Source organism: Macaca nemestrina, chromosome 16 (genome assembly GCF_043159975.1).
Source record: "Macaca nemestrina isolate mMacNem1 chromosome 16, mMacNem.hap1, whole genome shotgun sequence".
Classification (NCBI taxonomy): Eukaryota; Metazoa; Chordata; class Mammalia; order Primates; family Cercopithecidae; genus Macaca; species Macaca nemestrina.
The window spans coordinates 25124590-25137258 of NC_092140.1; the positions used below are offsets into that span (position 1 = coordinate 25124590).

The window sequence follows — 12669 nt, forward strand, 5'->3', positions numbered from 1 at the left end:
AAGAGTGACGAGGCATGTCTATAGGGAACTGAGGCCTGTTGGAAGCAAACTCAGAGAGACTGGTTAATATATCTCCTAGTTGTTTTATACATGACCCAGCTTCTTTATCCAAGTGAATGTCCCTTAATTTTAATATTGGTATACAGAAGGAAAGTAGTTTGAGAGAAATCCTAATCTAATTTTCTTAGAAAGTCTATCTTTTCCACACATTAAAACTTCCTACTCACATCACAGTTTTTCCTCATTAATTAAAGGAAAAGATCTGAAACCAAATCAAATTATTGATTGAATTGAATTACATTGGCAAAAAACACCATTTAAAGATTTCTACTCTCACCTATTTTTCCAAATAACAAAGCAAAGAATTGATTAGTTCTGTTGAGAACTTATAAAAATTAGTATTTTTTTTCCCTCCAGGAGATTTAAAACTCTGATAGCTCTCTAGATCATCAGAAGTAAGCAAAACCAATTGAATATTGAATGGCTGATGTCCTGTAGCAATTTTTGGAGGCTTGACAAATGTGGCTCTGAAACTTTATATTAGTAGAACAAATGATGAATTATTGGAAATGCGTAAGAAACAAAATGACATTCCCTGAAAAAGCAGAAGTTTTTCATTAGAAACTGCCAGCATCAATAGCTTTACATATGTATATATAAGTGTTATCCAAAGGAGACTAAATAGCAAATGAATGAAAATTAGAAGCCAAACCACATAAGTAGGAAACCAATCCCATTTTTTACCCTCATTTTTTACCAAAAATATATAGCTTCATATCCATAACTTTCTTTACATCTCTCTCCCCTGCTTATTGGTTCCTCTCTACCTTACTTCCTAAATAACCTTTCCAAGCCCCATAATCTGAGCTAATCTTTGGATAGCTTTTGAACTAGACAAAATGATTCTTTTTCTCAATAAAAACACATTTTTTGGTATGTTTTACATACAGAATTATACATTAACTAGAATTTTTATTCTTAGCAACTTCATTGAATTCTTAATTTTAGTGAAAATCTAGGAAGCAAGAAATCCTGAACTATCAGGTATTAGTTCTGATTGGATACTACAGTGTTAACCAGAGCCTTGAAAAGAACATGTGATAGATAGTTTGCTTCTGGTATACAAATTAATGCCTTTAGGTCTACTAAAACCATTATACATGTGTACAGCTAACAAATTCACTTCAGGCACATGACCAGTAAGTACTGTAATGCTAGTACCACCTTTGCAGAATAGCAAATATAATATGAAACAAAGCAATGCAGGCATTTTTGTGAAATTTGGCTTCATGCTAAATCTGGCTTCATGCTTAATTATATTAAAAAAGAATTGTCAAACTGCCAATATATTTCCTTACAATATTTCTTATTTTACCTTTATCAAGATTAAGAGCTTTAACTGTGAACAATGTCAACTGGCCAAATTTCTTGAATTTCCTATCAGGTGTCACAGAATATTTTACTATACAAGCTTTTGCAGCTTCCTGTTTTCTCTGTATGTGGATGAGGATACAGAGAAACAAACAAACAAAATACTGCATATGACTTACACATACCATCTATAACATGCTTAAACTTTGTTTTGTCCTAAATTTCCTTTTTGTTTTAAATAATTATTTTAAATTTATCATACAAGATCATTTTTCATACAACATTATTCTTTTTCTTTATAAACTTATTTTAGCAAAATATATATCTAGAAGGTTTTCATTAGAAACTGCCAGCATCATTAGTTTTATATATGTATATATAAGTAAAACCCAAAGGAGACCAAATAGGAGATTAATGAAAATTAGAAGCCAAACCAAATAAACAGAAAACCAAACCCATTTTTTACTTCCATCTTTTACCAAAAATACATATCTTCATATTCATAACTTTCTTTATATCTCTCTCCCCTACTTACTGGTTGCTTTCTACTTTACTTCCTAAATAACCTTTCCAAGTCCATAATCTGAGTTAATCTTTGGATAACTTTTGAACTACACAAAATGATTCTTTTTGTCAATAAAAACACATGGGCTTTGGTGTCTTTTATATACTGAATTATACATTAACTCGAATTCTTATTCTTAGCAGCTTCGTCACTAAATTCTTAATTTTATTGAAAATCTAGGAAGCAAGAAATGCTGAACTATCAGATATTAGCATTGTATAGATAAGAAGATTCCATAATTTTCAAAAATATGTTTTCCCATATTATAACCTTTTCTCACTTGGAAATGACTCAGACAATTAAGAAGCATCAAAAATAATTGTAAGATTTTAAATGATATTGTACCAATTTGCATTGCATTCACTTTTCTCAGTTTTAACAGTTTTATCTAGATTACTTTTGAGAACTGAGATGTTAGAAACAGCTCATCATCATTTCCTTGTTAAACATTTTATAACACGTGAATACTAGGTGTTCACCTAAGTAAGGACCTTAAAGTTACTCATGGGTATTTTCACTAAGAATTCAGACAATTCAGTTATTTTCATTAAACCAACAATATTAAATTAGTCTTAATTAGTTAAAAGGGTCACACAAACAAAGATCATTTTGTTTTGTCTGAGTTTATAATTTAATCACCTTCTGTGCCAAACTCCGACACCTCAAAATATCTAGCAGAGGCATACATAAAATTCAGACAGAAATACGTGCTGACAACTTCAAAGACATTGTATTTATATCTTACCAATAATTTTAAAGATAGTTTGTTTATTAATGATTTACTTAAGTCACATGAGCTTAAAAAAATGCTTGGATATATTTAATATATGAGTGCTCTTTCATTTATAAGTCAGTTTGGTAGACATAACATATGATGTAATAAATGTACATACATATAAACTCATCTAAACATGTATATACACAAAGATTTGACAGCTTTTCCCTTGGAACTGTAGTCATGAGACAGCAATACAAACTCGCCAGTCTACAAACATGTTCAAATGGCTAAATGTTGTTTCCTACAATAGGTAATCTACTGAAGGCTGTGAACCAAAATTTCAGGTAAAGTAGTTTTCATGGCAGTATAATTTTTAAAGGCTAAAACCTCCCCAGACTCCAGAGATCACTGGGGCCAAACAGCACCACAGAAGAACATCACATACTAACCAACCCCAACCCTGTTTAAAACTGAATGATAAAAGCTTAGATACACAGAACTCCATCTAATTTTCCCTTTCAGTCACAAAATGGATCCAGAAAGAGGCAAAACTTCCCTGGATCCCAAAGAGTATGGGGCCAAACAGTATTACAAAAGATAATCAGTTCATTAATTCTGATTTCCTTGACTATATTGATACACAGTCATCAAAACACAATACAACTGCTGCAGTAACTAACAAGCCCTAAGAATGTCCAAACTGAAACAGTCAGGGTGATTTATCCTCTCCCAGTCGGCTGGGCTTGTTCAACCTGTGAAGAGAAATTTTTTTGAAATTTCCCAAATTGAGAGGTGCAGATTCCACTGGCTGGTACCAAGTTAAGATACTCACTTGTCCAGACACAGATGACAAATTTCAAGGGATGTTCTTCCTAGGCAATCAGGAACACAGTTGGGGCTGGAAGTGGAGCGATCAGAGAGAAACAACAACCCAACTTCAGCCAATAAAAGGTCCTGGCAACTGCTTAGGAAGGCTGCTGAAACTTCAAGTCTGTGGCAGCCATGCCACAAGCAACATATTCCTAGTTAGGGAACCAAAGTCTCTTTCCAAAATGGGAGGAATTTGGTCCTGCTGTTCACAACACAGAAAGCCAATCACTGAGGCAATGAGTATTATCAGAGCAGAAGGCTTTATTCAGGTACTGCAGCTGAGGAGGACAGCAGATCAATCTCAAATCCATCTACCTGACCAACTAAAATTGGGAGTTTATATAGCAGGGAGTGAATATAGTTACTTGTAGGTAAACAGGAATTAGGAAATAGTAAGAAAATCATAAAGGATGAGAGGTCTGACTTTTCATTATCTGAATGTGGTGATCTGGGGTTTTTAACTTCTTTGATACTATCCAACAGGCCTGAGGGTTGGTTTTCTAAGGAAGGACTCAGATAAGACAAATGTAAGTTTCATGCTTTAAGACCAGGAGAGTCCATTTCTATGTTTATTTTAAAAAGTTATAAACATCAGTTCTTTGGGATAATTGGGCCAGTTTCACAACATGTGTGCTAATGTAAGTAAGGTTAAAAATTCAGATAATATGATACATTCTGGAATATTTACTATGTAGATTAAATTGTAATCCCTTCCTTGCCCACTGCACAGACAAAACCAATTCACTGAGACAGCAGCATTGCAGTAGAAAAAGAGTTTAACAATGTACAGCTAGCCAAGAAGGAGAAAGGGAGTTTATTACTCAAATCAGCTTACTTAAGAACTCAGAGTCTAGGGTTTTTATGAATAATTTGGTGGGCAGGGAGCTAAGGAATAGGTGTTGATAATTGGTTGAGAATGACATTCAGGTGTGGAAAATGGTTCTCGTGTGCTTAATTGATATCTGGGCAGGTGCCACAGGACTGACGGAGTCATGAGTCATGAGTCTGGGTGGAATCAGTGGGTACCAGAATGCAAAAGTCTGAAAAACATCTCAAAAGACCAATCTTAGGTTCTGCAATAGTGATCTTATCTACAGACACAATTAAGGAAGTCAGAAATCTTGTGGCCTCTGGCTCTATGACTCCCAAGCAGCAGGGGATTATAGAAAAGCAAACTAAGAAACAATGGCTGGTTATTGTTTAACTATGCCTACTTCTGAGCAGTACTCAGGTCACTCCTATAACCCTAATTTTGTGATCTTTTATTCATCTTATAAAGGTCATTTCTATTTCCATACAAGGAGGGGATCAGTTTTAGGGAGGGACTATTATCATCTTTGCTGGTAAGTTAAAGTACAAACTAAGTTCTTCCCATGATTAGCTTGCTCTACACCCAGGAATGTGCAAGGTCAGCCAGCCTGAGAGAATAGAACCAAATTTAGTCAGGCATTCTAGACTTCTCTCACTGTCATAATTTTTGCAAAGTCAATTTCAAAAATCACCTGGTGCTTGGGGATTAGTAAAACAGACTGGAACCCAGTGACATAGCCTGGGTAATCAAATATTTATAACTGAACAAACAAGGTGCCAGGACTTTAGAAAGACAAAGAAAGTATACCACAAGAGTTTTGGGGTGCAGATACAATACTCCCAAGTTTGGTTCTTTGGCATGCTGAGTAATTTGAGTTAGAAGAAATTGGAAGGTCTTAGAAGCTGCCTCAGAACCAAGGACTTCCTAATCTTCTCTTGTTTCTTCCCACACACCCCACCCCCACGTGAAAGGAAGGACTATCTTTGGAATTTTCTTATCTGACTAAGGAGACTTCTTTCCAAGAGAAATGCAATTGTCTTAAGGTCCCCTCCCTAGGAATCTCATCAAATAACCAGTAAAGATCAGCCTAGAAAAAAAGAGACTAAAAATCACAGTGCCCAGATAGATTTCATACCTATTCTTCTGAAGGAAGTTTTGAGAGAGATTACCTAGGAGATTTTACCTACATAAAAAGACAACCTTTATTCACAGTGCGGTTTAGGCCCTCACCTAACATGTCGGACCCATTGTGTTTTCTCAAAAGAATCATTTACAAGATAATGTCTGCTGCCTAGGTTCATTCATTTTCCCTAAAAAGTATTTATTATTATCCACCTAAAATTTCCTATAGCCCTCTCAGTTTCCTCTCCCCTAATAAGAGAATATTTAAGCCTCAATTATCAAGTCCTTTGAGTCTCATATTTGAGGGATTTTCATGTTCATATGCACATTAATAAACGTGTGACTTTTTCTCCTACGAATGTAACTATTGTAAATTCATTTTCAGTGAAACTTCAGAGGATAAAGGGGGAAACTTTCCGTATTCACCACTACAAGAGGAAGGTATCACAGAAACCTAGAAAACATTTCAAGAATGACCTGGTGGTACACTGCATTTAAAATGTTGAGACATTAAGGTAAGTTCAAGAAATAGAAAATTGGAGGCAAGGTTTCCCCATTTCCATAAGTGGCCTTATAGTGACCTAAGTCAAAAACTTGGAGTCATCTCTAACTCTATTGTTCTCACCCCACCTCCTACCTATCAGTACAATATGTTGCATCTATTTTAAAAGACACATCTGCAATGAGAACATCCACTGTAATCTCTAATGCTATTATCCTGGCCCAAGTCATAATAGCCTTTTGAGTGGTCTCCAGGTTTCCATTCCAGTCCTCTTTTATTCTATTCTAAACACTGTAATCAATGTGCTCTTATTAGCTTGAAAGTTACATTATAAAAGCATTCTACTCAAATCTTTCAAAGGCTCTTCATCTAATGACAGTAAAACTAAAATTTTTACAGTGTTCTATCAGCCTCTTCCCCTTTTAGCCTCTGTTGCTTTTTGTACCACTGCTCCTACTATAGCTTAACTCACTCCAGTTGTTCTGGTCACCTCTATTCTTCAAATATACAAATATCTTCTCCTTCAGAGTCTTTGCCTTTTAATGTTGTCCTGTGAGATATTTCTCCCAGACGTTGGCAAGGTTTTCCCCTCAACTCCTCTATGTTATCACTTAAAGGTCATTTTTTGGTGACACATTACTTGACCATTGTAGTAAGTAGGATAAAGAATATTCTAACCTCCATAATCTGCAAGTATGTTACTTTAAATGGAAAAGGGGACTTTGCAGATGTGATTTAGTTTTCTGACTTTGAGGTGGGAAGATTTTCCTGTATTATCTAGATGGACAATACTTTAATCATATAAGCCTTTAAAAGTGGACAATTTTATCTGTTTATATTCAGTGAAAGAGAGAACCAGAGAGATGGCAGTGTGAGAAGAACCACATGTACCTTTTTTGGCTTTGAAGATGGAGGAAGGGGTCATGTGCCAAGCAATGGGGGTGGCCTACAGTAGATGGGAAAGGGAAGAAAATGGATTCTTTCCTAGAGCCCTCAAAAAGGAATAAAGCTCTGGCAACACCTTAATTTTAGCCAAGGGAGACTTGTATCAAACTCATTACTTGAAGAAATATTAGATATTGTATTTTTGGTTTAGGCCACTAATTTTAGTAATTTTTGAGAGCAATAGAAAAGCAGTAGAGCCACACTATTTAAATTGCAAACTTCCCATCAAATCTTCCATTTTTTTCTGCCTTTTTTTCATAGCACTCATAGCCCTCTGGCTCCATTTTTATTCATTCATTTCATTTATTGACTGTGTTGTTTTTGAGACACGCTGTTGCCCAGCGTGCAGTGGAGTGCAATGGCATGATCACAGCTCGCTTCAGCCTGGACCTCTCGAGTTCTTGCTGATAGCCTTTTACCACTAGACTATAGGTTAAATAAGGCATAAATTATTGTCTCTCTTTTTCCTTTTTTTTTTGTCTTTTTCAATTAAAAATGTGTTCTGCTATACCTCAGAATCCTTTTTTAAATGTTTTATTGACACATAATGATTATACGTATTTATGGGGTACATGTGGTATTCTTATGCATGCATACAATGTGTGTTGATCACATCAAGTTATGTAAGATACTCATCACTTCAAACATTTATCATTTATTTGCTTTGAGGACATTACAAATCTTGTATCAATTTTGAAATACACAATATGTTGTTGTTAACTACAGTCACCCTACTGTCCTACTGAACACTAGAACTTATTGCTTTATACCACAAAATTCTTAATGATCACTTAATCCGGCCTGGCGCGGTGGCTCAAGCCTGTAATCCCAGCACTTTGGGAGGCCGAGACGGGCGGATCACGAGGTCAGGAGATCAAGACCATCCTGGCTAACACGGTGAAACCCCGTCTCTACTAAAAAGTACAAAAAACTAGCCGGGCGAGGTGGCGGGCGCCTGTATTCCCAGCTACTCAGGAGGCTGAGGCAGGAGAATGGCGGGAACCTGGGAGGCGGAGCTTGCAGTGAGCTGAGATCTGGCCACTGCACCCCAGCCTGGGCGACAGAGCGAGACTCCGTCTCAAAAAAAAAAAAAAAAAAAAAAAAAAAAAAAAAAAAAAAATGATCACTTAATCCACAAGAGCTCTTGAATTAAATCAGGGAAAATAACTAACAAATTAATAAACTAATATACTCTAACCAGATTTATATTTCATCATTCAAGTAAAACCACTGCAGCTGTGTCATCCCCAACTGAAAACTCCAATAAATAGTTTTGCAGGCTCAACTTTCTTGACTCCCTAAAAGTCAAAACTCACTGAAGAGAACCAAGTTTTTGATAACAAACACTGTTTCCTCCTCTTTTATGATTCTACATTCTCCTGTAATCTCTTATTTACTAAAAATATTCAAGTAAAATTATCTTAAGGACCCAAACTAGGTCTCTTTCTGCACATGCTCACATTAGCTAGCTTCATGGATTCCCACGTTAATCATACTGCCTATATGCTGAACACTAGCTGTACTTCTCCAGCCTAGGCCTGTTTTCTGGATTCCAGACATCTATATCCTAATGTTTACTAAGCATTCCTACTTGGTCCCACAAAAGGCATGTCAAATGCATCCTCTCCTGTTTGAACTCTGAAATCTTGCTGATTGAATGAAGACAGTCACTTTATATATTTAATCTAAAGTTTATAAACCAATAAAGTTCTGGAATCACCAGACATTTAATATTATACTATACTAAGATAATTTCCCCAGGAAAATTAAAAAAAAAAAAAAAAAAAAAAAAAAAAAAAAAAAAAAACTTAGACTGTGATAGAGTCAAGTGGGTTTAACACTATTCTAATAGAGTAAAAATCATCCTTTCTTCTGAACACATCGTTTTCTATCTATCATTTGGAATAGAAGATATTTCACCACTCTCAATCTTGGTATATTCACTATTATTGGAGATTGGAAAAAGGAAGGGAGATTAGGCTAAATTAATCTGTTCCCTGTAGGGCATATACTTTTATTGAAACTGCCAGTTAAGGTGATACTCCATTTTAGCTGCTAGGTGTCTTACGTTGGCCTTAGCTTCCTGGGTTAAACGACTATCAGTTCTTTGGAAACAAACTGTCACTGAAGGCAGGTGATGCAAAGAATGAGGAGCTTAGGCAGCTCACTGGTGGAATCCTCCTGTTACTTGATTCATTTAGAGAGGAAATTATTGCTATTCTGTACCCTAAAGGAAAAAATAGAAGCAATATTAAAATACAATAAAATAATTTATAGGTAAGAAAACAGATATCATAGCTCATCTCCCCGTTGAAACTTAATTTGCTTAAAGACTTTCTTTAGGTCACTGGCTGAAATAATCATAGTATTGTTAGACAAGTATAACCAATAATATTATTAAACAAGTTTAATTTGAACTTGTTAGACAAGTTTAATTTGTCTGACCATATAGACAAGTTTAGTTCAAGATTTTCTTGAATAATTTTACCAAATTGTTTCTTTTTAAGCTGTAGGCAAAGGACTCACCTCTACTCAAGCACGTGAAGGCTTAGAATATAATAATAACAATCATAATATTTATCAAACACTTAATATGTGCCAGACTTTGTGCTACATACTTTACATATTTTGTCTTCTTACAGTATTCCATTTCTATATTCATAGAATGCTTTACACTGTGAATCTAAAATCTCCATGTGTTTTCTATTTTTTTCTAATATTTGGAGGTTTTAGTCTAAAAAAATTTGTCTTCTTATTTCTCACATATCTTTTTTTTTTAATTTTAAAGTACTTTTCTGCCCTTTTAATATTAACATTTTTACCTTCAATTTCTGGCTTTTTTTCAAATATCTGATAATGTTTTGTCTTTCAACAAAATCTTACCTCAGAAAAGTATTGGCATACAGTAAGCAGTTAAGTGATTCTTAAAATTATTATTTCAAATTATAATTTTTCTTGTAATAATAATAAAAAAATTAGTTATATAGAGGCTTTCCTCTACAGTGAGCATGAGAGGAACTAACCCTTATGTTCAGGTTTATCCAAATGCTAGAATAAGGAAGGCTATTCTTAAATTAGCAACATCCATATTAACTGTACACTCTTTCCCCAGAGGGATTATATAATCCATCAGAAAAGAATAGTATTTTTTTTCTCTCTTGGTAGGCAAATTCCTGGCTGCCCTGCAATCTCTAAATAAAGACAGAGGTGGGAAGTGTGAATGCATAATATACTGTTATGTAAATGACATTCAAGTTTGCAGTTAGGATTTCTGATTTCTGCCTCCACCTCTCACTCCTTTCCTCTGATAAACCTGCTGTCTCTAAGTCCAGAGTTCCTTCAGTTTCTTTGTTCTTCTCAGCATCCTTCATCAGACTGTGACTTTCTCTGCTCTAAGCCATCCATAAATAGTCTGTCATCCACTTTTCAAATTCTAGAAATTGGTTAAAATTTCTCATCCGTAGAGATGCTCCTTTAATTATTATGAAATCATGCTCATTAAATGCTCCTCTATTGACTTAATATGGTTGGGAACAAGGAATATTATGAAAGCATGGACTCAGTCTTTTATTTTACTCTAGAAGTCAATTTGAGGATGTTTATGACTTTAAATTTTTATTAGCCTTCCAGCTTCCAATCCAGATTATAGAGACCTGGAAAGAACATTACTCCAATGCTTGCAAAAAAATGTAAAGTTATTTGGGCTAACAAAATTCACAATGTTTTTAACCTATTAAAGAGCAGAGCACAGAGCAACCAACTTGGACAAAATCTCGAGACAGTATGGAGGCAGTGAAAAAAGAACTGTAAGGATTCATTTATCCAAAGTAGATACAAGGGTAAGAAGAGTTCAGTTAGAATAGATGTAGACTGATGAAAGCTGAATCTGGGCTGGCAGGACAGAGTGAAACCACTGGGGGCTGAAGATAATGGAGTTTACACCCTCTTTCACACATCCACCACGAACCCAGCTGAGTGCTCAGAGAAAAAATTGGAAGAGGCCCTGGGAAGTGACCATGTGGTGCAACCCTAGGGTAGGAAAAAGCAGCTGCACAGAAAGGGCAAGAAATTCCATGTGGACTTGTTTCCCTCTTTGCTACTGAACAAAATCTTTACTCTTTGGGAATGAAGGGAAACCAAGAACTGCAATCCTTAGTGCAGTGGTGAAATCACATTGCAGCTGAAAAACAAATACATCAGGGTTGAAAAGCAAAAAAACCAAAAGCTATTGTTTGAAAAGCAGTTGGATGATGCATGGAGCCCACAGCTACAGTCAGAAGACAAGCAGCAGGACAAAGGCGGCTATATCTCCCAGACCCTGAGACGTTGCTCCAGGTCAAATACTGAGGTTTAACTACTAGTTAGAGAATGCATCTCATTTTACAAATTAGAGAATGTACACCATTAAGTGAAGCAGATTCAACTTATAAGTGACAGCACAGCATGCCAAGAGACTTTCTGATGCTCAGCACAGGGGCAAGGCCTGGGACTCAGCATTGGAGAGGCATTGCTCTGGAAAATCAAACTTGCTCTAAATACAAGGTATTTCTACAGAAATTTGAATCATGTGGTATACTAATAGTAACCATAGCAATAACCCTACAAAATCAGTATCACACTTAAATATGCTGATGCAGACTTTCCCATTAAATACTTAGGGGAAAGGTATCCCCATTTCCAAGTATACATATTATTTAGCTCAAACTATGTTTTACCTACATATGATGTCACCATGAAAATGAAGTATGATGTAAATGTAAAAACAAGGAAAAACAATCTAAGAATAGGCAAAGAGAAATCTGGACCAGATTCTGATGTGACACAGGTTTTGGACTTGTCTGAGAGATAATTTTAAATCACTATAATAAATACCTTAAAGGCTCTAATTTAAAAGATGGACAAAATGTAAGATCAAATGAGTGATTTCAGCTGAGGGATAAAGACTCTGTAAAATAATAAAAAAATGGGGAAAATAAAAACACAGCAACCAAGACATTTAATAGAGCCAAACAAAGAATCAGTGAATTTAACAAGCAGTCAATAAAAATTACAGAAATTGAAACACAAAGTGGGACAAGAGAATGAAAAAAAAAAAACTAGAAAATTCAAGAGCTGTGGAACAATATCAAACGTTCTAACTTAGGTGTGATAGGAACCCAAGAAGGAGAAGAAGGAAGTTTTTTTTTGAATAATCATGAAAACTTTTCAAAATTAATGACAGTTAATATAGCACATATCCAACAAGGTCTTGAACACTAATCAGAAACAAACAAACATCGAGTACCAAAAGACTAAGGACAATGAGAAAATATTAAAGGTTGCCAGAGAAAAAGAAACATTACAAAGAAGCAAATAAAACAATATCAGAAATTATGCAAGCTAGATGATACTAAAGAACCTTTAAAATGAGGAAAGAAAATACTTCAGTCTTCCTAACCAGAAATTTATACTTGCAACCCAGAAATCTATATCTAAAGAAAATAGCGTTTAATAATAAAAGGGCATTAAAGCCATCCTCAGAAAAACAAAAACTCTAAGAATTCACTGCTTACAGACTTTCTCAACAAAAACTTGGAAAATGTTCTTCACACTTAAAATATATGATGCCAGATTGATATTTGAATCTACAAAGAAATGAAGAGCTCTGGAAATGAAATAAATGTATGGTAGTGAATTAATTTTCTTACTTTTAAATACAAAAGATAACTGCTTAACTGCCCGCATTGTCCATTTACAAGACAGGTAAAAATAAAAGTCATTACAAA

General features: G+C 35.1%; 1 long non-coding RNA gene across 3 annotated transcripts in view; it reads left to right on the forward strand.

The window, feature by feature from the left end:
- LOC105477019 (uncharacterized) overlaps positions 1-12669 on the forward strand; it is a 411286-nt gene that overhangs the window by 395490 nt on the left and 3127 nt on the right. For all 3 annotated transcript variants that reach the window (XR_011614691.1, XR_011614693.1, XR_011614692.1), the window contains one exon: positions 5843-5972. This is a non-coding gene — a long non-coding RNA (uncharacterized lncRNA). The remainder of the gene's footprint in view (positions 1-5842; positions 5973-12669) is intronic.